This window comes from Somniosus microcephalus, unplaced genomic scaffold, assembly GCF_052327205.1.
Source record: "Somniosus microcephalus isolate GS21.2 unplaced genomic scaffold, FLI_Smic_1.0 unresolved_chr1, whole genome shotgun sequence".
NCBI lineage: Eukaryota > Metazoa > Chordata > Chondrichthyes > Squaliformes > Somniosidae > Somniosus > Somniosus microcephalus.
Genome location: NW_028225179.1, coordinates 159,358,483 through 159,383,993, shown reverse-complemented (window position 1 = coordinate 159,383,993; position 25,511 = coordinate 159,358,483). Strand labels below are relative to the sequence as shown.

Below are 25,511 nucleotides of genomic sequence, written 5' to 3'. Positions count from 1 at the left end.
GGATAAATAAAACACCGATATACAACATGGGTTCAGCCCCAGCTGGAGCATTGGGTCCAATTCTGGGCTCTATCACTCCGGTTACAGCAGGCGGGGGCTCTTAAAATCGGCCTGATCAGTTCGGGATGGGAATTGTAAGGGGCCAGAGTCTGGAGCAAGGTGTAAATAAAACAAACAACACGTTTAGTTCATGTTTCTGGGGTGTAATTAAGCCCGGAATCGCTGTGTGTTTAATAAATGCCGCTTCTATGGTGCAGTTCAATAACAGCGCTGGGCAGCAGAGGTGTTGCACTAATTCATCTCAAACACCGCCATGTAGCGCCACCTTCCGCCTGTGGAGCAACATTACAGGCAGGAAGGTCACCGGGTTCCTGCAGCTCACAGCTCATTCCACCCAGTCAGTTCCTCTCTACAATTCACCATCCATTTGTTTCTTCTCTCCCCCTCCTTCTATTCCCCAGCCCTACACAGGCCCTTGCTGATCTTTCAGTTCCCAGTTCCGATGCAGGGTGTATTCCCGGAATGTTAACCTGTCTTCTCTCTCCACAGGTGATGACCTTGTCCACTCTCTATTCTAAACACTCCACACGCTTGAATGTTCGGATCATTTCCATCCCCTGGGTTTTCCCATGTTTCTGATACTCCCTCCTGTTCCCTTTTGATTTCACTTCTATCTGGTGCCCCTTTTACTTTTTCCTTCCCTCGGGTATTATTTAATTTGCCGTGTCTCGGATGGTCCCTTTGTCATGTCCTGCCCACTGGTGTTCTATCTCACCCTAGTTCCTCTCCCCTGCCCCTCTTTACCTTTAACTTCCCAGCTGGAGTCTGTGGTTCCCTTGGTGTATTTCTGCCCGTGTTTTAATTCTCCTCTGTCTCTGGGCCCCGATGATTCTCGATGTTCTTGAGGTTTTTATTTAATTTTACAGGAGTCTCTGGAGCAGTTGCCACGAGTTTGTTCCCCTGCACCGATTAAACAAACAAATCTCACCAACAACACATTGTCACTGGGTTGTAGCCGCCCTGACCTCAGGTGACATTTGGACCATCCGCACCACCTGTGACTGAGACCGACGCCCATCAGTTTGCAGCTGGCAGGAGGCAGGGTGAAATTATGGGATGGACCAGTTAGTGACCTTTAACCCCGCAGATTGTCAGCGGGGCGGAGTTTTTCCCGCCGTCATTCGATCCCGGATTGAAGAAGGGAAAGATTCTCTCAGTGAAAGTGTGGGTGAAAGTGTGGAGATGGGACATGTTGTCCGCATTGTAAAATGACACCTGTCCGCCCTCATAGTCCAGGTACACCCCGATCTTCCGAGGATCCACACTCGGGGTGAAGGGGGTGGAAAAGGTATCGGTGTTGGCTAAATAGCCTCTTCCAGGGAACAGCCACACAGTCCAGTATCCGGTCTCAGGTATCAGGTCGATTTCCCCTTTCCTCCCGGCAGACTCTCGGGCCACTCCCACAATCCACTCATTCTTGTTCCCCACCTCCACCTCCCAGTAGTGTCTCCCTGATGTGAATCCCTCCGATCCCAGGACACAGGCATAGTAATCAAACCTCTCCGGGGTGTCAGGGAGCGGCTGCCGTTTGTCTCCGTCTCTCACACTGGTCCGGTCCTCAGACAGGATGAGCCGGGGATTCGCTGTGTTCGGATCCAGAGTCAGAGAGGCTGGAGCTGGGGGAAAGTTAAAATAACACAGTCAGTGATTTAGTTTCTTGCTGTGATTTATTCAAATTTGATTTTTAAAGTGCCCACTCGGGCTCTGGGTTGTGTTCAGAGTGGAGTGAGGGGGAGGGGAGAGAGAGCGGGAGACGGAGGGAAAGAGAGAGGGGTGGGGAAAGAGTCGGCAGGCGGGGGGAGGGGAAAGAGAGGGTGGGGGAGGGGAGAGAAAGCGGGTGGAGAGAACAGGAAACGGAGGGAAAGAGTGGGCGGGGAAGGGGAGGGGAGAGAGAGCGGGTGGAGAGAGAACAGGAGGAGGATGGGGAGGGGGCTGGCAGTGAAAGCGGGAGGGGGAGTGAGACAGAAGGAGAGAGAGGGGGAATGAGAGGGCGGGGGAATGAGAGGGCGGGGGAAGAGAGAGAGGGGGAATGAGAGGGCGGGGGAAGAGAGAGAGGGGGAATGAGAGAGAGGGGGAATGAGAGGGCGGGGGAAGAGAGAGAGGGGGAATGAGAGAGAGGGGGAATGAGAGGGCGGGGGAAGAGAGAGAGGGGGAATGAGAGAGAGGGGGAATGAGAGGGCGGGGGAAGAGAGAGAGAGGGGGAATGAGAGGGCGGGGGAAGAGAGAGAGGGGGAATGAGAGGGCGGGGGAAGAGAGAGAGGGGGAATGAGAGAGAGGGGGAATGAGAGGGCGGGGGAAGAGAGAGAGGGGGAATGAGAGAGGGGGAATGAGAGGGCGGGGGAAGAGAGAGAGGGGGAATGAGAGGGCGGGGGAAGAGAGAGAGGGGGAATGAGAGAGAGGGGGAATGAGAGGGCGGGGGAATGAGCGGGCGGGGGAAGAGAGAGAGGGGGGAGGGATGAGAGGGCGGGGGAAGAGAGAGAGGGGAGAGAGGGGAAGGGGAGGGGCGAGAAGGAGAGAAAGGGAGGGGGAGGGGAGAGAGGGAAGGGGAGTGAGAGCGGGATGGGGTGGGGACAAAGAGGTGGATGGGGAGCGGAGGGAGAGAGAGAGAGGGGGAGGGGGTGGGGAGAGAAGACAAGGAGGGAGAGATTGAGGGAGGGGGAGGGTGAGGGGAGGAGAGAGACATACAGAGAGAAAGTGGGAGGGGGAGAGATAGGGGAGGGGAAGGGGAGAGAGCACAGCAGCGGGAGGGAAGAGATAAGGGAGGGGAAGGGCAGAGAGCAGGAGGTGAGTGGAGGGGATAGAGAGGGGGAGGGGAAAGAGTACTGGAGGGGGAGGGAAGAGAGAAGTGGAGGGGGTAAGAGGGGGTGGGGAGAGGAGAGACAGAGGGGCGGAGTGGGGACAGAGCGGGAGAGGACGGGGAGAGAGTGGGGGTGGGAGAGAGAGGGTGATGGGGAGGGAGTGCGGGTGGGGGAGGGGGAAAGAGTGGGTGGGGGAGGGGAGAGATTGCGGGTGGGGTGGGAGAGAGAGCAGGTGGGGGAGGGGAGATAGAGGCTGTGGGGGAGGGGAGATACAGCGGGAGGGGGAGAGAGAGGGGGAGGAGAAGGGAGAGAAGGGGGGAAAAGGAGGGGAGAGAGAGGGGAAGGGGCATAGAGAGAGTGGGGAGGGGGAAGGAAGAGAGGGGGAGGGGGGAGGGGAGAGAGAGCGGGAAGCGGAGGGGAGAGAGCACGGGAGGGGCAGGGGAGAGTGAGGGGAAGGGGAAGAGAGAGCAGGTGGGGGAGGGTCGAGACGGGAGGGGTGAGGGGAGATAGCGGGGGAAGGGAGAGGCAAAAGAGGGGAGTGGGGGGGAGAGAATGCGTCAGAGAGACACGGAGTGGGCAAGAGGGGGAGGGGAGAAAGGGGATAGAGGGGAGGGGAGAGAGAGAGCGGGGAGAGAGAGAGGGGGGAGAGAGGAGCATGGGAAGGGGAGAAAGTGGGTAGGGGTGAAGCGAGACCGGGAGGGGGAGGGGAGAGCGGGAGAGGGGAGAGAGAGAGCGGGGCGGGAGGGGGAGGGGAGATAGAAGGGGCGTGGGGAGGGGAGAGAGAAAGGCAGGGGGAGAGGAGAGAGAGAGGGGAGTGGGGAGGGGCAGAAAGGGGAGCGGAGAGAGGGGCGGGGCAGAGGGGGAGGCGGGAGGAGCAGAGAGGGGAAGGAGAGAGGGGTGGGGGAGAGAAAGGGGAGGAGAGAGGGGTGGGGGAGAGAAAGGGGAGGAGAGAGAGGGGTGGGGAGAGAAAGGAGAGAGAGGGGGAGAGGAGTGGGGGGAGCGGCAGTGAGGGGGGAGCGGCAGAGAGGGGGAGGGAGGGGAGATAGAGGTGATGAGTAGAGAGAGGAGGAAGGTAGAGAAAGGGCCGGGGGAGGGGATAGGGATGAGAGCGCGGGGGAGATAGCGAGAGGGGGAGGGGAAAGGGAGGAAAGAGGAAGAGAGCGGGAGGGGAGAGACAGCAGGAGGGGAGGGGAGAGAGAGCAGGGGAAGGCGAGAGGGATGGGTGGGCATAGAGAGTGGGAAGGGAGGGGAGGGAGAAATGTGAGGGGAGAGAGGGAGAGGGGGAGGGGAGAGAGAGCGAGAGGGGAGGGGAGGGGAATGAGAGAGAGGAGGAGAGAGGGAGGGGGAGGGGAGAGATGAAGAAAGAGAGGGGAGGGGAGAGAGGGGGCCGGGAGAAGGGAGAGTGAGCGGGAGGGGGAGGGGAGTGAGAGGGGGAGGGGAGAGACTGATAGTGGAGGGGAGAGATTAGGGGGGAGGGGAGAGATAAGGGGAGAGGGAGAGAGAGGGGAGGGGGAAGGGAGAGTGAGTGGGAAGGGAGGGGAGAGGAGAGAGAGCAGGAGGGGGATGGGGAATGGGAGAGGGGAGGGGAGAGAGGGGGCAGGGAGGGAGGGTAGAGTGAGTGGGAGGGAGGGGAGAGAGAGGTGGAGGGGAAAGAGAGCATGAGATGGAGGTGAGAGAGAGGGGGAGGGGAGGAGAGAGCGGTGGCAGGGGGAGGGGAGAGAGAGGGGAATGGAGGGTTGAGGGGGTTTAGGGGAGGGGAGAGAGAGGGGGAGGGGAGAGAGAGGGGGATGGAGGGGAGAGAGGGGGTAGGGGGAGGGGAGAGAGAGGGGGACGGGAGGGGAGGGTAGAGATAGGGGATGGGGAGAGAGCACGAGGGGGAGGGGAGGGAGACAGAGGAGGAAGGGGTGGGAGAAGGGAGGGTAGAAGCGGGTCAGGGGGAGGAGAGAGAGGTGGAGGGAGAGGGGAGGGAGTGGGTGGGACAGAAGGGAGGAGGGGAGAGAGGGGGAGGGGAGGGGACAGAGGGGGGTGAGGGGAGGGGAGAAAGATCGTGGGGGAGAGACACAGGAAGGGGAGGGGAGAGAGAGGGAGAGAAGGGGGAGTGGAGAGAGAGGGAGAGAAGGGGGGGGAGTGGAGAGAGAGGGAGAGAAGGGGGAGTGGAGAGAGAGGGAGAGAAGGGGGAGTGGAGAGAGAGGGAGAGGAGGGGGGAGTGGAGAGAGAGGGAGAGAAGGGAGGGAGTGGAGAGAGAGGGAGAGAAGGGAGGAGTGGAGAGAGAGGGAGAGAAGGGGGAGTGGAGAGAGAGGGAGAGAAGGGGGGAGTGGAGAGAGAGGGAGAGAAGGAGGGAGTGGAGAGAGAGGGAGAGAAGGGGGGAGTGGAGAGAGAGGGAGAGAAGGAGTGGAGAGAGAGGGAGAGAAGGGGGGAGTGGAGAGAGAGGGAGAGAAGGGGGGAGTGGAGAGAGAGGGAGAGAAGGGGGGAGTGGAGAGAGGGAGAGAAGGGGGGAGTGGAGAGAGAGGGTGAGAAGGGAGGAGTGGAGAGAGAGTGAGAAAAGGGGGGAGTGGAGAGAGAGGAAGAGAAGGGGGGACTGGAGAGAGGGAGAGAAGGGGGACTGGAGAGAGAGGGAGAGAAGGGGGAGTGGAGAGAGAGGGAGAGAAGGGAGGGAGTGGAGAGAGAGGGAGAGAAGGGGGGACTGGAGAGAAGGGGGAGTGGAGAGAGAGGGAGAGAAGGGGGAGTGGAGAGAGGGGGGGAGTGGAGAGAGAGGGAGAGAAGGGAGGGAGTGGAGAGAGAGGGTGAGAAGGGGGAGTGGAGAGAGGGTGAGAAGGGAGGAGTGGAGAGAGAGGGTGAGAAGGGGGGAGTGGAGAGAGAGGGAGAGAAGGGGGGAGTGGAGAGAGAGGGAGAGAAGGGGGAGTGGAGAGAGGGAGAGAAGGGAGGGAGTGGAGAGAGAGGGAGAGAAAGGGGGAGTGGAGAGAGAGGGAGAGAAGGGGGGAGTGGAGAGAGAGGGAGAGAAGGGAGGAGTGGAGAGAGAGGGAGAGAAGGGGGAGTGGAGAGAGAGGGAGAGAAGGGGGGAGTGGAGAGAGAAGGGGGGAGTGGAGAGAGAGGGAGAGAAGGGAGGAGGGGAGAGAGAGGGAGAGAAGGGGGGAGTGGAGAGAGAGGGAGAGAAGGGAGGAGTGGAGAGAGAGGGAGAGAAGGGAGGAGTGGAGAGAGAGGGAGTGAAGGGAGGAGTGGAGAGAGAGGGGGGGAGTGGAGAGAGAGGGAGAGAAGGGGGAGAGAGAGGGAGAGAAGGGGGGAGTGGAGATAGAGGGAGAGAAGGGAGGAGTGGAGAGAGGGAGAGAAGGGAGGAGTGGAGAGAGAGGGAGAGAAGGGGGGAGTGGAGAGAGAGGGAGAGAAGGGAGGAGTGGAGAGAGAGGGAGAGAAGGGGGAGTGGAGAGAGAGGGAGAGACGGGGGAGTGGAGAGAGAGGGAGAGAAGGGAGGAATGGAGAGAGAGGGAGAGAAGGGAGGAGTGGAGAGAGAGGGAGAGAAGGGGGGAGTGGAGAGAGAGGGAGAGAAGGGAGGAGTGGAGAGAGAGGGTGAGAAGGGGGAGTGGAGAGAGAGGGAGAGAAGGGGGTAGTGGAGAGAGAGGGAGAGAAGGGGGAATGGAGTGAGAGGGAGAGAAGGTGGGAGTGGAGAGAGAGGGTGAGAAGGGAGGAGTGGAGAGAGAGGGAGAGAAGGGGGGAGTGGAGAGAGAGGGAGAGAAGGGGGGAGTGGAGAGAGGGAGAGAATGGAGGAGTGGAGAGAGAGGGAGAGAAGGGAGGAGTGGAGAGAGAGGGAGAGAAGGGGGGAGTGGAGAGAGAGGGAGAGAAGGGAGGAGTGGAGAGAGAGGGAGAGAGGGGGGAGTGGAGAGAGAGGGAGAGAAGGGGGAGTGGAGATAGACGGAGAGAAGGGGGGAGTGGAGAGAGAGGGAGAGAAGGGGGGAGTGGAGAGAGAGGGAGAGAAGGAGGAGTGGAGAGAGAGGGAGAGAAGGGGGGAGTGGAGAGAGAGGGAGAGAAGGGGGAGTGGAGAGAGAGGGAGAGAAGGGGGAGTGGAGAGAGAGGGAGAGAAGGGGGGAGTGGAGAGAGAGGGAGAGAAGGGAGGGAGTGGAGAGAGAGGGAGAGAAGGGGGTAGTGGAGAGAGAGGGAGAGAAGGGAGGGAGTGGAGAGAGAGGGAGAGAAGGGGGGAGTGGAGAGAGAGGGAGAGAAGGGGGGAGTGGAGAGAGAGGGAGAGAAGGAGGGAGTGGAGAGAGAGGGAGAGAAGGGGGGAGTGGAGAGAGGCAGAGAAGGGGGGGAGTGGAGAGAGAGGGAGAGAAGGGGGGAGTGGAGAGAGTGGGAGAGAAGGAGGGAGTGGAGAGAGAGGGAGAGAAGGGGGGAGTGGAGAGAGAGGGAGAGAAGGGGGAGTGGAGAGAGAGGGAGAGAAGGAGGGAGTGGAGAGAGAGGGAGAGAAGGGAGGAGTGGAGAGAGAGGGAGAGAAGGAGGGAGTGGAGAGAGAGGGAGAGAAGGGGGAGTGGAGAGAGAGGGAGAGAAGGAGGGAGTGGAGAGAGAGGGAGAGAAGGGGGGAGTGGAGAGAGAGGGAGAGAAGGAGGGAGTGTAGAGAGGGAGAGAAGGGGGAGTGGAGAGAGAGGGAGAGAAGGGGGGAGTGGAGAGAGGGAGAGAAGGGAGGGAGTGGAGAGAGAGGGAGAGACGGGGGAGTGGAGAGAGAGGGAGAGAAGGGGGGAGTGGAGAGAGAGGGAGAGAAGGGGGGAGTGGAGAGAGAGGGAGAGAAGGGAGGAGTGGAGAGAGAGGGTGAGAAGGGGGAGTGGAGAGAGAGGGAGAGAAGGGGGGAGTGGAGAGAGAGGGAGAGAAGGGAGGGAGTGGAGAGAGAGGGAGAGAACGGAGGGAGTGGAGAGAAGAGGGGAGTGGAGAGAGAGGGAGAGAAGGGAGGAGTAGAGCGAGAGGGAGAGAAGGGGGGAGTGGACCGCTAACACAACAAGAATTTGCAAAATGGGACAAACACCCAATTGAGATCCTACATGCAGAATTCTGTAAAAGTATCCTCCGGACTCAAAGGAAAACAGTAAACAATGCATGCAGGGCGGAACTAGGCCAATATCCATTAATAATCACTATCCAAAAAGAGCCACCAAATTTTGGAATCACCTACAAATGAGCAACCCCCAATGCTATCACTACGACGCCCTGAAATGCCAAGAGCTGACCATAAAGAAGAATAGACTCAGTCAACTAGTCCTGGGACTCAGTGAAGTAACTACTAACAATACTAACAATAACCAGCCCCAGGACAGTGACAGGGTAACACAAAGAATTCGACCCAACACAATCGTCGCTAAGCAAAAGGAAAAATATCTGACATATTGGGCAGAAACAACAAAAACCCAAAGCAAACTCAATTGCTACTTGGCCCTAAACAGACAACACAACATAGCTGATTACCTGACCATGGTAAAGGATAACAAACTGAGAAGAACCTTGACAAGGTACAGACATGGCGAACATAGCCTAGCGATCGAAAAAGGCAGACACAGGCAGACCAGGCTGCCAAGAGAAGACAGGATATGCTCTCACTGCAGTCAGGGAGTAGTTGAGACAGAGATGCACTTCCTCACAGCCTGTGGAAAATATCAGGGCATCAGGGAGGATTTCTACCAAAAATTCTCACAAATATGCCCTGAATTCAGAAATCTGAATGACAACCAAAAACTCCCATTCCTACTGGGTGAGGAGAGAAGCTGTGTAACACTGGCGGCACACTATGTTACAGCTTGCCATGAACAGAGGGACAACCAGTAAACTAATAAAAGAGTATGTATAAATAATGCGATTGTATATTTATACACTCAGGGACATACCTGTTTATACACTGTATGAATAGAACTGCGTTTATGTGTTCAACCATAAATGTATTATGATGCTTTGGCAACATAAGATGTACCTTATCATGCCAATAAAGCGATTTGAATTTGAATTTGAATTGAGTGGAGCGAGAGGGAGAGAAGGGGGGAGTGGAGAGAGAGGGAGAGAAGGGGGGAGTGGAGAGAGAGGGAGAGAAGGGGGGAGTGGAGAGAGGGAGAGAAGGGGGGAGTGCAGAGAGAGGGTGAGAAGGGAGGAGTGGAGAGAGAGTGAGAAAAGGGGGGAGTGGAGAGAGAGGAAGAGAAGGGGGGACTGGAGAGAGGGAGAGAAGGGGGACTGGAGAGAGAGGGAGAGAAGGGGAAGTGGAGAGAGAGGGAGAGAAGGGAGGGAGTGGAGAGAGAGGGAGAGAAGGGGGACTGGAGAGAAGGGGGAGTGGAGAGAGAGGGAGAGAAGGGGGAGTGGAGAGAGGGGGGGAGTGGAGAGAGAGGGAGAGAAGGGAGGGAGTGGAGAGAGAGGGTGAGAAGGGGGAGTGGAGAGAGGGTGAGAAGGGAGGAGTGGAGAGAGAGGGTGAGAAGGGGGGAGTGGAGAGAGAGGGAGAGAAGGGGGGAGTGGAGAGAGAGGGAGAGAAGGGGGGAGTGGAGAGAGGGAGAGAAGGGAGGGAGTGGAGAGAGAGGGAGAGAAGGGGGGAGTGGAGAGAGAGGGAGAGAAGGGAGGAGTGGAGAGAGAGGGAGAGAAGGGGGAGTGGAGAGAGAGGGAGAGAAGGGGGGAGTGGAGAGAGAAGGGGGGAGTGGAGAGAGAGGGAGAGAAGGGAGGAGGGGAGAGAGAGGGAGAGAAGGGGGGAGTGGAGAGAGAGGGAGAGAAGGGAGGAGTGGAGAGAGAGGGAGAGAAGGGAGGAGTGGAGAGAGAGGGAGTGAAGGGAGGAGTGGAGAGAGAGGGGGGAGTGGAGAGAGAGGGAGAGAAGGGGGAGAGAGAGGGAGAGAAGGGGGGAGTGGAGAGAGAGGGAGAGAAGGGAGGAGTGGAGAGAGGGAGAGAAGGGAGGAGTGGAGAGAGAGGGAGAGAAGGGGGGAGTGGAGAGAGAGGGAGAGAAGGGAGGAGTGGAGAGAGAGGGAGAGAAGGGGGAGTGGAGAGAGAGGGAGAGACGGGGGAGTGGAGAGAGAGGGAGAGAAGGGAGGAATGGAGAGAGAGGGAGAGAAGGGAGGAGTGGAGAGAGAGGGAGAGAAGGGGGGAGTGGAGAGAGAGGGAGAGAAGGGAGGAGTGGAGAGAGAGGGTGAGAAGGGGGGAGTGGAGAGAGAGGGAGAGAAGGGGGTAGTGGAGAGAGAGGGAGAGAAGGGGGAATGGAGAGAGAGGGAGAGAAGGTGGGAGTGGAGAGAGAGGGTGAGAAGGGAGGAGTGGAGAGAGAGGGAGAGAAGGGGGGAGTGGAGAGAGAGGGAGAGAAGGGGGGAGTGGAGAGAGGGAGAGAAGGGAGGAGTGGAGAGAGAGGGAGAGAAGGGAGGAGTGGAGAGAGAGGGAGAGAAGGGGGGAGTGGAGAGAGAGGGAGAGAAGGGAGGAGTGGAGAGAGAGGGAGAGAGGGGGGAGTGGAGAGAGAGGGAGAGAAGGGGGAGTGGAGAGAGACGGAGAGAAGGGGGAGTGGAGAGAGAGGGAGAGAAGGGGGGAGTGGAGAGAGAGGGAGAGAAGGGAGGAGTGGAGAGAGAGGGAGAGAAGGGGGGAGTGGAGAGAGAGGGAGAGAAGGGGGGAGTGGAGAGAGACGGAGAGAAGGGGGGAGTGGAGAGAGAGGGAGAGAAGGGGGGAGTGGAGAGAGGGAGAGAAGGGGGAGTGGAGAGAGAGAGGGAGAGAAGCGAGGAGTGGAGAGAGAGGGAGAGAAGGGGGAGTGGAGAGAGGGAGAGAAGGGGGAGTGGAGAGAGACGGAGAGAAGGGGGGAGTGGAGAGAGAAGGGGGGAGTGGAGAGAGAGGGAGAGAAGGGGGGAGTGGAGAGAGAGGGAGAGAAGGGGGGAGTGGAGAGAGAGGGAGAGAAGGGGGGAGTGGAGAGAGAGGGAGAGAAGGGGGGAGTGGAGAGAGAGGGAGAGAAGGGAGGAGTGGAGAGAGAGGGTGAGAAGGGAGGAGTGGAGAGAGAGGGAGAGAAGGGGGGAGTGGAGAGAGAGGGAGAGAAGGGGGGGAGTGGAGAGAGAGGGTGAGAAGGGAGGAGTGGAGAGAGAGGGAGAGAAGGGGGGAGTGGAGAGAGGGAGAGAAGGGGGGGAGTGGAGAGAGAGGGAGAGGGAGAGAAGGGAGGAGTGGAGAGAGAGGGAGAGAAGGGGGGAGTGGAGAGAGAGGGAGAGAAGGGGGGAGTGGAGAGAGAGGGAGAGAAGGGGGGAGTGGAGAGAGAGGGAGAGAAGGGGGGAGTGGAGAGAGAGGGAGAGAAGGGGGGAGTGGAGAGAGAGGGAGAGAAGGGGGGAGTGGAGAGAGAGGGAGAGAAGGGGGGAGTGGAGAGAGAGGGAGAGAAGGGGGGAGTGGAGAGAGAGGGAGAGAAGGGAGGAGTGGAGAGAGAGGGTGAGAAGGGAGGAGTGGAGAGAGAGGGAGAGAAGGGGGGAGTGGAGAGAGAGGGAGAGAAGGGGGGGAGTGGAGAGATAGGGTGAGAAGGGAGGAGTGGAGAGAGAGGGAGAGAAGGGGGGAGTGGAGAGAGGGAGAGAAGGGGGGGAGTGGAGAGAGAGGGAGAGAAGGGAGGAGTGGAGAGAGAGGGAGAGAAGGGGGGAGTGGAGAGAGAGGGAGAGAAGGGGGAGTGGAGAGAGAGGGAGAGAAGGGGGGAGTGGAGAGAGAGGGAGAGAAGGGGGGAGTGGAGAGAGAGGGAGAGAAGGGGGGAGTGGAGAGAGAGGGAGAGAAGGGGGGGGAGTGGAGAGAGGGAGAGAAGGGAGGAGAGAGGGAGAGAGGGGGAGTGGAGAGAGAGGGAGAGAAGGGAGGAGTGGAGAGAGAAGGGAGAGAAGGGGGGAGTGAGAGAGAGGGAGAGAAGGGAGGAGTGGAGAGAGAGGGAGAGAAGGGGGGAGTGGAGAGAGAGGGGAGAGAAGGGAGGAGTGGAGAGAGAGGGAGAGAAGGGGAGGGGTGGAGAGAGAGGGAGAGAAGGGAGGGAGTGGAGAGAGAGGGAGAGAAGGGAGGAGTGGAGAGAGAGGGTGAGAGAGGGAGGAGTGGAGAGAGAGGGAGAGAAGGGGGGGAGTGGAGAGGGGGAGAGAAGGGGGAGTGGAGAGAGGGAGAGAAGGGGGAGTGAGAGGAGAGGGAGAGACGGGGGAGTGGAGAGAGAGGGAGAGAAGGGGAGGAGTGGAGAGAGGGGGAGAGAAGGGAGGAGTGGAGAGAGGGTGAGAAGGGGGGAGTGGAGAGAGAGGGTGAGAAGGGGGGAGTGGAGAGAGAGGGAGAGAAGGGGGGATTGGAGAGAGAGGGAGAGAAGGGAGGAGTGGAGAGAGAGGGAGAGAAGGGGGGAGTGGAGAGAGAGGGAGAGAAGGGGGAGTGGAGAGAGAGGGAGAGAAGGGGGGAGTGGAGAGAGAGGGAGAGAAGGGGGAGTGGAGAGAGAGGGTGAGAAGGGGGGAGTCGAGAGAGAGGGAGAGAAGGGAGGGAGTGGAGAGAGAGGGAGAGAAGGGGGGAGTGGAGAGAGAGGGAGAGAAGGGGGAGTGGAGCGAGAGGGAGAGAAGGGGGGGAGTGGAGAGAGAGGGAGAGAAGGGGGGAGTGGAGAGGGAGGGAGAGAAGGGAGGGAGTGGAGCGAGAGGGAGAGAAGGGGGGAGTGGACCGCTAACACAACAAGAATTTGCAAAATGGGACAAACACCCAATTGAGATCCTACATGCAGAATTCTGTAAAAGTATCCTCCGGACTCAAAGGAAAACAGTAAACAATGCATGCAGGGCGGAACTAGGCCAATATCCATTAATAATCACTGTCCAAAAAAGAGCCACCAAATTTTGGAATCACCTACAAATGAGCAACCCCCAATGCTATCACTGCGACGCCCTGAAATGCCAAGAACTGACCATAAAGAAGAATACCCTCAGTCAACTAGTCCTGGGACTCAGTGAAGTAACTACTAACAATACTAACAATAACCAGCCCCAGGACAGTGACAGGGTAACACAAAGAATTCGACCCAACACAATCGTCGCTAAGCAAAAGGAAAAATATCTGACATATTGGGCAGAAACAACAAAAACCCAAAGCAAACGCAATTGCTACTTGGCCCTAAACAGACAATACAACATAGCTGATTACCTGACCATGGTAAAGGATAACAAACTGAGAAGAACCTTGACAAGGTACAGACTTAGCGAACATAGCCTAGCGATCAAAAAAGGCAGACACAGGCAGACCAGGCTGCCAAGAGAAGACAGGATATGCTCTCACTGCAGTCAGGGAGTAGTTGAGACAGAGATGCACTTCCTCACAGCCTGTGGAAAATATCAGGGCATCAGGGAGGATTTCTACCAAAAATTCTCACAATTATGCCCTGAATTCAGAAATCTGAATGACAACCAAAAACTGCCATTCCTACTGGGGGAGGAGAGAAGCTGTGTAACACTGGCGGCACACTATGTTACAGCTTGCCATGAACAGAGGGACAACCAGTAAACTAATAAAAGAGTATGTATAAATAATGCGATTGTATATTTATACACTCAGGGACATACCTGTTTATACACTGTATGAATAGAACTGCGTTTATGTGTTCAACCATAAATGTATTATGATGCTTTGGCAACATAAGATGTACCTTATCATGCCAATAAAGCGATTTGAATTTGAATTTGAATTGAGTGGAGCGAGAGGGAGAGAAGGGGGGAGTGGAGAGAGAGGGAGAGAAGGGGGGAGTGGAGAGAGAGGGAGAGAAGGGGGAGTGGAGAGAGAGGGAGAGAAGGGGGAGTGGAGAGAGAGGGAGAGAAGGGGGGGAGTGGAGAGAGAGGGAGAAAAGGGGGGAGTGGAGAGAGAGGGTGAGAAGGGAGGAGTGGAGAGAGGGAGAGAAGGGGGAGTGGAGAGAGAGGGAGAGAAGGGGGAGTGGAGAGAGAGGGAGAGAAGGGAGGGAGTGGAGCGAGAGGGAGAGAAGGGGGAGTGGAGAGAGAGGGAGAGAAGGGGGGAGTGGAGAGAGAGGGTGAGAAGGGGGAGTGGAGAGAGAGGGAGAGAAGGGGGGAGTGGAGAGAGAGGGAGAGAAGGGGGAGTGGAGAGAGACGGAGAGAAGGGGGGAGTGGAGAGAGACGGAGAGAAGGGGGGAGTGGAGAGAGAGGGTGAGAAGGGAGGAGTGGAGAGAGAGGGAGAGAAGGGGGGAGTGGAGAGAGAGGGAGAGAAGGGGTGAGTGGAGAGAGAGGGTGAGAAGGGGGGAGTGGAGTGAGAGGGAGAGAAGGGGGAATGGAGAGAGAGGGAAAGAAGGGGGGAGTGGAAAGAGAGGGAGAGAAGGGGGGAGTGGAGAGAGAGGGAGAGAAGGGGGGAGTGGAGAGAGAGGGAGAGAAGGGGGCAGTGGAGAGAGAGGGAGAGAAGGGGGGAGTGGAGAGAGAGGGAGAGAAGGGAGGGAGTGGAGAGAGTGGGAGAGAAGGGGGAGTGGAGAGAGAGGGAGAGAAGGGAGGAGTGGAGAGAGAGGGAGAGAAGGGAGGAGTGGAGAGAGGGAGAAAAGGGGGGAGTGGAGAGAGGGAGAGAAGGGGGAGTGGAGAGAGAGGGAGAGAAGGGGGAGTGGAGAGAGAGGGAGAGAAGGGAGGGAGTGGAGCGAGAGGGAGAGAAGGGGGAGTGGAGAGAGAGGGAGAGAAGGGGGGAGTGGAGAGAGAGGGTGAGAAGGGGGAGTGGAGAGAGAGGGAGAGAAGGGGGGAGTGGAGAGAGAGGGAGAGAAGGGGGAGTGGAGAGAGACGGAGAGAAGGGGGGAGTGGAGAGAGACAGAGAGAAGGGGGGAGTGGAGAGAGAGGGTGAGAAGGGAGGAGTGGAGAGAGAGGGAGAGAAGGGGGGAGTGGAGAGAGAGGGAGGGAGAGAAGGGGTGAGTGGAGAGAGAGGGTGAGAAGGGGGGAGTGGAGAGAGAGGGAGAGAAGGGGGAATGGAGAGAGAGGGAAGAAGGGGGGGAGTGGAGAGAGAGGGAGAGAAGGGGGGAGTGGAGAGAGAGGGAGAGAGGGGGGAGTGGAGAGAGAGGGAGAGAAGGGGGGAGTGGAGAGAGAGGGAGAGAAGGGGGGAGTGGAGAGAGAGGGAGAGAAGGGAGGGAGTGGAGAGAGTGGGAGAGAAGGGGGAGTGGAGAGAGAGGGAGAGAAGGGAGGAGTGGAGAGAGAGGGAGAGAAGGGAGGAGTGGAGAGAGAGGGAGAGAAGGGAGAAGTGGAGAGAGAGGGTGAGAAGGGAGGAGTGGAGAGAGAGGGAGAGAAGGAGTGGAGAGAGAGGGAGAGAAGGGGGGATTGGAGAGAGAGGGAGAGAAGGGGGGAGTGGAGAGAGAGGGAGAGAAGGGGGGAGTGGAGAGAGAGGGAGAGAAGGGGGGAGTGGAGAGAGAGGGAGAGAAGGGGGGGAGTGGAGAGAGAGGGAGAGAAGGGAGGGAGTGGAGAGAGAGGGAGAGAAGGGGGGAGTGGAGAGAGAGGGAGAGAAGGGGGGAGTGGAGAGAGAGGGACAGAAGGGGGAGTGGAGAGAGAAGGGAGGGAGTGGAGAGAGAGGAGAGAAGGGGGAGTGGAGAGAGAGGGAGAGAGGGGGGAGTGGAGAGAGAGGGAGAGAAGGGAGGGAGTGGAGAGAGAGGGAGAGAAGGGAGGAGTGGAGAGAGAGGGAGAGAAGGGGGGAGTGGAGAGAGAGGGAGAGAAGGGGGAGTGGAGAGAGAGGGAGAGAAGGGAGGAGTGGAGAGAGAGGGAGAGAAGGGGGGAGTGGAGAGAGAGGGAGAGAAGGGGGGAGTGGAGAGAGAGGGAGAGAAGGGGGGAGAGGAGAGAGAGGGAGAGAAGGGGGAGTGGAGAGAGAGGGAGAGAAGGGAGGGAGTGGAGAGAGAGGGAGAGAAGGGAGGAGTGGAGAGAGAGGGAGAGAAGGGGGAGTGGAGAGAGAGGGAGAGAAGGGGGAGTGGAGAGAGAGGGAGAGAAGGGGGGAGTGGAGAGAGAGGGAGAGAAGGGAGGAGTGGAGAGAGAGAGGGAGAGAAGGAGTGGAGAGAGAGGGAGAGAAGGGGGGAGTGGAGAGAGAGGGAGAGAAGGAGTGGAGTGAGAGGGAGAGAAGGGGGGAGTGGAGAGAGAGGGAGAGAAGGGAGGGATTGGAGAGAGAGGGAGAGAAGGGAGGGATTGGAGAGAGAGGGAGAGAAGGGGGGAGTGGAGAGAGAGGGTGAGAAGGGTAGAGTGGAGAGAGAGGGAGAGAAGGGGGGAGTGGAGAGAGAGGGAGAGAAGGGAGGGAGTGGAGAGAGAGGGAGAGAAGGGAGGGAGTGGAGAGAGAGGGAGAGAAGGGAGGGAGTGGAGAGAGAGGGAGAGAAGGGAGGGAGTGGAGAGAGAGGGAGAGAAGGAGTGGAGAGAGAGGGAGAGAAGGGGGGAGTGGAGAGAGAGGGAGAGAAGGAGTGGAGAGAGAGGGAGAGAAGGGGGGGAGTGGAGAGTGAGGGAGAGAAGGGAGGGATTGGAGAGTAGAGGGAGAGAAGGGAGGGATTGGAGAGAGAGGGAGAGAAGGGGGGAGTGGAGAGAGAGGGAGAGAAGGGTGGAGTGGAGAGAGAAGGAGAGAAGGGGGGAGTGGAGAGAGAGGGAGAGAAGGGAGGGAGTGGAGAGAGAGGGGAGAGAAGGGGTGAGTGGAGAGAGAGGGAGAGAAGGGGGGAGTGGAGAGAGAGGGAGAGAAGGGAGGAGTGGAGAGAGAGGGAGAGAAGGGGGGAGTGGAGAGAGCGGGAGAGAAGGGGGGAGTGGAGAGAGAGGGAGAGAGGGAGAGAAGGGGGAGTGGAGAGAGAGGGAGAGAAGGGGGGAGTGGAGAGAGAGGGAGAGAAGGGGGGAGTGGGAGAGAGAGGGAGAGAAGGGGGAGTGGAGAGAGAAGGAGAGAAGGGGGGAGTGGAGAGAGAGGGAGAGAAGGGGGGAGTGGAGAGAGAGGGAGAGAAGGGTGGGAGTGGAGAGAGAGGGAGAGAAGGGTGGGAGTGGAGAGAGAGGGAGAGAAGGGAGGGATTGGAGAGAGAGGGAGAGAAGGGGGGAGTGGAGAGAGGGAGAGAAGGGAGGGAGTGGAGAGAGAGGGAGAGAAGGGTGGAGTGGAGAGAGAGGGAGAGAAGGGGTGGAGTGGAGAGAGACGGAGAGAAGGGGGGAGTGGAGAGAGAGGGAGAGAAGGGGGAGTGGAGAGAGAGGGAGAGAAGGGAGGGAGGGGAGAGAAGGGAGGGAGTGGAGAGAGAGGGTGAGAAGGGGGGAGTGGAGAGAGAGGGAGAGAAGGGGGAGTGGAGAGAGAGGGTGAGAGGGGGAGTGGAGAGAGAGGGAGAGAAGGGGGAGTGGAGAGAGGGAGAGAAGGGGGAGTGGAGAGAGAGGAGAGACGGGGGAGTGGAGAGAGAGGGAGAGAAGGGGGGAGTGGAGAGAGAGGGAGAGAAGGGGGGGAGTGGAGAGAGGGTGAGGGGGGAGTGGAGAGAGAGGGAGAGAAGGGGGAGTGGAGAGAGAGGGAGAGAAGGGAGGGAGTGGAGAGAGAGGGATGAGAAGGGTGGGAGTGGAGAGAGAGGGTGAGAAGGGGGGAGTGGAGAGAGAGGGAGAGAAGGGAGGGAGTGGAGAGAGAGGGAGAGAAGGGGGAGTGGAGAGAGAGGGAGAGAAGGGGGAGTGGAGAGAGAGGGAGAGAAGGTGGAGTGGAGAGAGAGGGAGAGAAGGGGGGAGGGGAGAGAGGGGGGAGTGGAGAGAGAGGGAGAGAAGGGGGGAGTGGAGAGAGAGGGAGAGAAGAGAGGAGTGGAGAGAGAGGGAGAAAGGGGGGAGTGGAGAGAGAGGGAGAAGGGGGGGAGTGGAGAGAGAGGTAGAGAAGGGGGGAGTGGAGAGAGAGGAGAGAGAGGAGGAGTGGAGAGAGAGGGAGAAAGGGGGGAGTGGAGAGAGAGGGAGAGAAGGGGGGGAGTGGAGAGAGTGGGAGAGAAGGGGGGTGGGGAGAGATGGGGGAGTGGTGGAGGTGGAGAGATGGGGGGAGTGGAGAGAGAGGGAGAGAAGGGGGGAGTGGAGAGAGAGGGAGAGAAGGGGGAGTGGAGAGAGAGGAGAGAAGTTGGGAGTGGAGAGGAGGGGTGGAGGTGGGAGTGGAGAGAGAGGGAGAGAAGGGGGGAGTGGAGAGAGAGGAGAGAAGGGGGAGTGGAGAGAGAGGGAGAGAAGGGGGGAGTGGAGAGAGAGAGGAGAGAAGGGGGAGGGGAGAGAGGGGGGAGTGGAGAGAGAGGGAGAGAAGGGGGGAGTTGAGAGAGAGGGAGAGAAGAGAGGAGTGGAGAGAGAGGGTGAAAAGGGTGGAGTGGAGAGAGAGGTAGAGAAGGGGGGAGGGGGAGAGAGGGGGGAGTGGAGAGAGAGGGAGAGAAGGGGGGAGTGGAGAGAGAGGGAGAGAGAGGAGTGGAGAGAGAGGGAGAAAAGGGGGGAGTGGAGAGAGAGGGAGAGAAGGGGGGAGTGGAGAGAGAGGGAGAGAAGGAGGGAGGGGAGAGAGGGGGGAGTGGAGAGAGAGGGAGAGAAGGGAGGAGTGGAGAGAGAGGGAGAGAAGGGGGGAGTGGAGAGAGAGGGAGAGAAGGGGGAGTGGAGCGAGAGGGAGAGAAGGTGGGAGTGGAGAGAGAGGGAGAGAGGTGGGAGTGGAGAGAGGGAGAGGGGGTGGAGAGGAGGGAGAGAGGGGGGAGTGGAGAGAGAGGGGAGGGGTGTGAGGGGTGGGGGTTGGGGAGAGAGATGTTGGGGAGAGAGACCGGGAGGGGATTGGAGTGGAGAGAGAAGGGGAGGGGTGCATAGAGATGGGGGAGCGGAGAGAGTGGGGAAACGCAGAGAGCGGATGGGGAGAGAGGGTGAGAGAGGGGAGCGAGGAGAGCGAGGAGAGAGAGCGAGGGGTTCAAGTGCCTGCAGAGTGCATCAAGGGCATTTGAAAATTAACAAGGAATCAGTGACAGAAGCTCTAATGTGTCCTGGAGACACAGTGGGTGAAATTGGTCTTGGACCATTTTAGGTGACAGCCAAACAGCAGCTCGTATCGCGCTCCCTCAATATTCGTTTCCATTAACTTCAATGGGAATTAATATTGGGCACAATGTAAAATGGGCCTCTGATTTACTATCGCCCATTCTGTGTTACCACCCAGACTAATTTTACCCGCAATCTCTCTCTGGAGGCGTGACCCACACACCACTAATCAGCGCTGTCGATGTGTGGAGAGGGGGAAAGTACCGACAGCAGGAGAATAGAGAGAAGAGAAGGAAAAAGTTAAAGAGAAAACAATGAGGAGGGAGCTGCTGCAGAAAGGAAGAGAGAACCAAAAACAACCGAGGGAAACTAAATTAAAAAGCTCAGCAGAGGAAATGGGAGAGACAGGATACACCATGTACTGGAGACAAAGTCCCAGACACTCTTAGATTGATCACAATCAGCAGTGCAATTCCAGATTGAATAGAACAGCAAGGGTCTGGTTCAGCCTGAGACAGTGGCCAAGGAGGGGGTGGAGTTGGTGACCAGGATGTAGAGTTGTTGACAATTTCCAAACTGATGGCTTAAATATTCACGATGTTTAACTGGAAAAAATTCTGGCTCCTCCATAACTGGATTCCAGATAATCTGTTGGACAATTCACTGGCGGTGGAGGGGTCAAGAGAAGTGGTGGAGAGGTAGAGCTGGGTACCATCGGTGTACATCTGGAAACTGAGCCTGTTTCTGTGGATGAGGTTGACAAGTGGCAACATGTTGATCAGTGAGAGAAGAAGACCAAGAATAAATACTTGAGAATCTCCTGGGGTGCCGTGCGGGGGCGGGAAGAGAAGCCATTGCTGGAGATACTCTGGCTACGATCAAATAGGTAAATGTGAACCAAGTAAAGGCAGTCCCACTGAGTAGGACAATTGAGGAGAGACATTGGAGGAGAATGGTCAATGTTTGCAGAGAGCTCCAGGAGGATGAGGAGGGAAAATGCGCGATACTCACTGTCGTAGAGCATGTCATTTGTGACCTTTATTAGGGCCACTTTGGGGCTATGATGACAGGGATGAAAATCTGGTTAGTGTAGTTCAGGCATGCAGTTGTGGGAAAATGGCCAGGGATTTCAGAAGTGACCGCACGTTCAAGTACTCTGTAGAAGAAAGTAAGGTTGGAGATCAAGTGCAAGGACAGAGGGATAGAGGGTGGGTAATTTTGAGGAAGGGTGCGATGACATTGGATTTGAAAAGGAGCTGGATAGGACATGAGGAGCGGGAACCATTTACAATGTGAGCTAACAGGAACCCAGGAAGAGAGGTTGGGTGGGCAGCAGTTTAGTGGGAATGGGGTCAATGGAGCAGGAGGTGGGTCCAGCAGAGAATACAATCTCAGTAAGACAGGCAGCCTGGCTTCTGATTGGTTACTTGCACCATGGATATGTAAAATAAAGACAATAATGCAGCGAGAGAATAAAAATAAAAATACCAAACATTGAACCGAGTGTTGATGATTTATCCAGTAGGAATATTGGTATAAAATATCAGAACATACATTGATGTGAATTTAGGAACTGAAGTAAGAACTGTGAATAACTCAAAGCAGATCAGAGAAAGTGGGTGAGAGTCTAGGTGGAAGTGAGTGATGATGGGATTAGTGTCACTGTGTGAAGCTGCTTTCAAAGGTGATGCGATGACTTTCTAGCGTGGTTCTAAACTCGGGTTTAAGCAGCTGTTTTCAAAGGCCACAAGGAAAGTACTGTTGTGAGTAAAATATTTCACAGGTAAGACAGAGTCCAGCATAAGGGATGTGTTGGAAATAAATACACTGCAGTTACCTCTGAAGGAGAAACGGACATTTCTAATGCTCCTGACAAGTGTCTCAAAGCACTTCACACAATGTATTACTTTTGAAGTGTATTTTCTGCTGTGATATAGGGCAGGGTGTCCAATAGGGCAGGGTGTCCAAATTAGACCTCCCCTCTCCTCAGCCCTCACAATTCCACTCTCCAAGCCCAGGCAGCTCAGTCCTATTTGGGTTTACAGTTTTTGCCAGCTTCTTATCAAACTCTCTCTTGAAGCTGCTGATACCCTCAGACAACTCTGCCTCCCTTACTTTCCATACCCTCCCCATAAAGTATTTGGAGTGATTTACGTCTCACTATCGCCCGGATTTAAAGTGTAAACGGAGCAGTAATGAGGCAAAAATCACACGCAGCGCTTCCCACCTGGTCCCCACCAATGCCCGCCGGGATATGGTGTCACAGCCGCGAAATAGGAATCCAGCGCAAGGAGTTCGTTCTCTCCGGTGTCCTGGGCAATATTTGTACCTCAACCAACATCACCAAAACTGGTCATCTGATCATTATCACATTGCTGTTTGTGGGAGCTTGCTGTGCAGAAATTGGTTGTGGCGTTTCCTACATTACAACAGTGACTACGCTTTAAAAACTCTTCATTGGCTGTAAAGCGCTTTGGGACATCCTGAGGTCGTGAAAGGCGCGATATCAAAACACACTCTTTTTTTCCCTCTTTCGTAACAGTTTCTCTGTGGCCAGGAGGTGCCTGAATTATCCTGCCTGCTGCTGGTCGATCCTTGGTTTTCCAGCCGCCCACCGTATATTCCTGTACCCTCCCCACCGTCCCAACCCACTCCGCCCCCCTTTAAACAGCTTCTGCTCAATTGCCTCCAGGGAGGATTTGGCGGATTTCCTGTCTCCCGCCTCCATCCTCAAGGATCACCGAGCACCTTCCCACGCTCCAAATCCGTGGGCAACTCGCCAGCAATATTGTCCTGAAGCCCAACCCTGAGAATGGATTGGGCCTCTGACCAATTTCATGGAGCGAGCAGTGGGCTCACTGATTCACTGCCTGCACGATCAATGGGGTCACTCAAAAACCCAACCTCGCTCAATCCAAACTGCCTTTTCACCCTCCCTTTTCTCAGTTTGAGACTATCCCTACTTTGTTGTAGACTCTGTGACTGTGTTAAACCTGTGGATGTTTATCTTCTCTCTGCGGTTTAGGATCTTGAATAATTCAATAAGATCACCCCAGGCCCTCCCTTATCCAGAGCAAAGACTCCTGACTTCCAGACTAGACACGGACATCAGTGAACATTTAATCCGGGGTCTGGGAGCCCGTTCAGTCTATTCTCATCTGGATTTATAAATCAGGAAAAGGAATATAAGACTTTTACCGGGATTAATGGCGTCTATCATTTCTCTCCACGCTGTGTACTGTAAAGGGCCGTTGAACTTTCCGATAGACAGGGCGCCATCTGCTACTGACAGTACTTGATCTTCATCACTAATCCTGTAAATATTGAACAGTTGATGTTATAAATCGACATTTAACAATTTTCTGAGTTATTTTACCAAACTGTGCAGAGTTTCAGTAAAGAGCATGTCCTACCTCCTCTTCCGACAAGCTTCCTCCTGAAATAAATAAAACACAAACAGTGAGGAGGATAGTAAAAGACTTCAGGAGGACACAGACAGGCTGGTGAAATGAGCAGACACAGGGCAGATAGAATTTAACACAGAGAAGTGTGAAGTGATGCATTTTGGAAGGAAGAATGAGGAGAGGCAAAATAAACTAAATGGTATAATTTTAAATGTGGTGCAGGAACAGAGAGACCTGGGGGATCACATTCACAAATCGCCGAGATAACTGGCAAAATATAGAGTGGGGATTTCTTGGCAATGACTTGTGATGATCTGGAATGCACTGACTGACAGGAAGTAGATTTAAGAACAGTTTACAAAAAGGAATTGGATATATACTTGAAAAGGAAAACATTGCAGGGCTGTGGGGAAAGAGCAGGGGGAGTGGGTCTAATTGCACAGCTCTTTCAAAGAGCCGGCACAGGCACAATGGGCCTTTTGTGCTGTGGGATTCTATGATTGTAAGTAGTTGAAAAGCCTGATTTGTGTGTCAGATACTGGAACTCAACATCAGTGTCACTCACAGACACAGTGACTCTCACACCCACCGCACCAGACACACCCACACACTCACAACATGGAACTGGGACTGGATTACTGAGTGCCAGGAAAATATTAAACTGGAGCAACACGGAAATAATTACACGCAAAATATCAAGATCACCACAACTCATTCCCGGGAGGTTGCAGGTATTCCCGGGAATCTGCGGACAGTGTGGGAGCCGGTTAGTTCGGTGACAACAACAGAACCATCCGGGAATAGACAAACCAATCGGTTTAAATCAGTTCCGAATTATTCAGCAAATGCTGCATTTATTTCAGTTATCACCGGTTATTTTGTGACTGTGTGAAGTTTCACTGAACTGACCCGCAATATAATCCTCACCTTCAGAAATGTCAGCCCGTCTTTTTGCTCCATCTGTTTCTGCAACTTTGAGAGTTTATCCTGAATAGAATTTAAATTCTCTTGAATATCTCGAAGGTTTTTCTCCATTGTTTCTAGAATCTCCCCCTCTTGTTCCCTGAGATCTCTGATTAAACGCTGCTCTTTCTCACTGAGGATCTGATGCATTTTAGCGAACTCGGATGTGATGTGTGCCTGCAGACTGCTCGACTGTTCCTACCAAATGAAATGTGAAACATAATTAATGTACCGCGATAAAGGGAACAAAACTAACTGAGATCCCAGAAAATCAGCACAGGGAGACCTTACCCTAACTGCGGAAATCTGCTGTTTCTGTTTTAATTCCGTTTCTAGAACCGCCGATTTCTTCTCTGTGAGAGAATCTAAGGAAGATTTCACCTGATCCTGGGATTGGGAGAGAAAATCACAGAATAAAAATGTTAGACCATGAAAATGTGATGAATTAATCAGGTGATCAAATCTGCTCCCTTTTACCTTGTAGATTCCAACAGCTTCTTTAATGGGCATGAAGCGGTGCTCTCTGTGTTCCCGCGCATCTCTACAAACCAGACAGATCAATTTCTTGTCAGTTTCACAAAACAGCTTCAGTTCTTCCTGATGTTCCTCACAGTGACGTTTACTTTCCTCCTCTTTCGGATTCAAGGTTAATTTTCGAGCTTTCTCGGCCAGATTCGCTAAGACCCGATTATTCTTGAGATTTATTTCCGGAAACTCCGCTCGACATTCCGGGCAGGAGTTTGTCTCCTTCTTTTCCCAACACTGTGTGATACAGGAGCGGCAGAAGTTGTGCCCACACTCCAGTGAAACCGGATCGGTGAAGAAATCAAGACAAATGGGACAAATTAAATCTTCGGTCAAACTCTCGGCCTGCTGTCTGGAAGCCATGTTCACCCTCAGCACTTCCTGATTCAAACCGCTTTCAATGTCGATGTTTCTCTGCTGCCAAACACCCTCAGTTCAGTGATTTCCCGATGAACTTCACTGCAATACTCAGGGAATTATAATTATAAACTCGTCTATGTCCTGCCGACGTTTACACAGGGAGACACAACCTAGAGCAGTGTGAAGGACAAACAGGGTTAGAGCACGGAGGGGAATAATTGAACCCTGGCCGGGAGGGTGAAGGTTCCTGGAGTGTTGGCAGTGGGAGGAGGGAGAGAGAGGGAGGGAGGAGGCGGAGATGGGCGGGGATCGAGATTCCAGGGCACTTTGCTCCAGATCGAACTCACTGCCGACTACAAACCCTCTGGTGACACACGGTGTGAGATAGAGATCCATAAACTGAATTGTGTTAATGATTGCAGCCGCTCCCATAGCTGCCAAAGAGTGATCTAAGATGGCAGGTACAGAGAATCGCTATAAGTGAAATGACATATGTGCTAGAGAGAAAATAAATATTTGTATTTCTAGCGCGTCTTTCACCACCTCAGGACGTCCCAAAGTGCTTCACAGCCCATGAAGTAGTTTTGAAGTGAAGTCACTTTTGTGATGTAGGGAAACACATCAGCCAAAGCGAGCACAGCAAGATCCCACAAACAGCAATGAAATAAATGACTAGAGCATCTGTTTTTCAGGTGTTGGTTGCGGGATAAATATTGCTCAGGCCATCAGGAGAACTCCCCTTCTCTTCGGAATAGTGCCGTATTTTACACCCACCTGAGAGGGCAGACTGCGCCACTGTTTACCGTCTCACAGAAAGGCGACACCATTTGACACTGCGGATTCTTCAGTGCTGCTCCGGAGTGTTATCCTGGGTTATGTGATGAAGTCTATGGAGTGGGACTTCATCCCCCAATCCTCGCACTCAGAGGTGAGAGCGCTCCCCCCTGAGCCACAGCTGACACCTACCACTGGGGCAGAGGCGGCTGCCCATCTGCTTCTGGAATGTGTGTTTGCAGAGGAAGTCTGGAGAGAAGATGCAGTGGATTTTCTGTCAAGGCCGGGTCCTCCCAGGAAACTCCATAACACAGGCCTCTGTGCTCAATGGATCCTTCCCAGGGACACTGGGCCAGAAACAAACATCAACTGACTGTGGAAGGACTTGGAGTGACATCTTTCCTCCAATATTAGGAGGAATTTCTTTACACAGAGAGTGGTGAGAATGTGGAACTCGCTGCCACATGGAGTGTATGCAGTAGAGGGCATTGATGCATTGAAAGGGAGGCTTGATGCATACACTAGAGAGAAGGGAATAGAGGGATACGCGGGCAGGGGGGAAGAGGTACTTAGAGTGGGAGGAGTCTCGTTTGCAGGATAAACACCGGCCTGGACCAGTTGGGCCGAATGGGCAGTTTCTGTGCTGTAGATTCGATGGTTCAAGACATCCTTTGCCTTGTCTGAAACTTGCTGGTCTTCCATATCAAGGGCCTGTGTGTGACTGAGTATTGCAGACTTGCTCATTGCATGGCCCGGAACTAGATGCTCAGGGAGGCACTGAAGCT

At 55.6% G+C, this 25,511-nt stretch overlaps 1 protein-coding gene and 1 pseudogene across 2 annotated transcripts in view; both read right to left on the bottom strand.

The window, feature by feature from the left end:
• The window catches only part of LOC147096368 (zinc-binding protein A33-like), a 766,539-nt gene that overhangs the window by 605,817 nt on the left and 135,211 nt on the right, over positions 1–25,511 (bottom strand). The gene's annotated exons all lie outside the window — the stretch shown is intronic.
• On the bottom strand, positions 768–24,027 carry LOC147096372 (zinc-binding protein A33-like; annotated as a pseudogene). Its single transcript, XR_015074896.1, has 6 exons — positions 23,545–24,027; positions 23,359–23,454; positions 23,032–23,265; positions 22,114–22,136; positions 21,899–22,014; positions 768–1,676 (listed from the first exon to the last, which is right to left on the bottom strand). The product of XR_015074896.1 is annotated as a zinc-binding protein A33-like (transcript).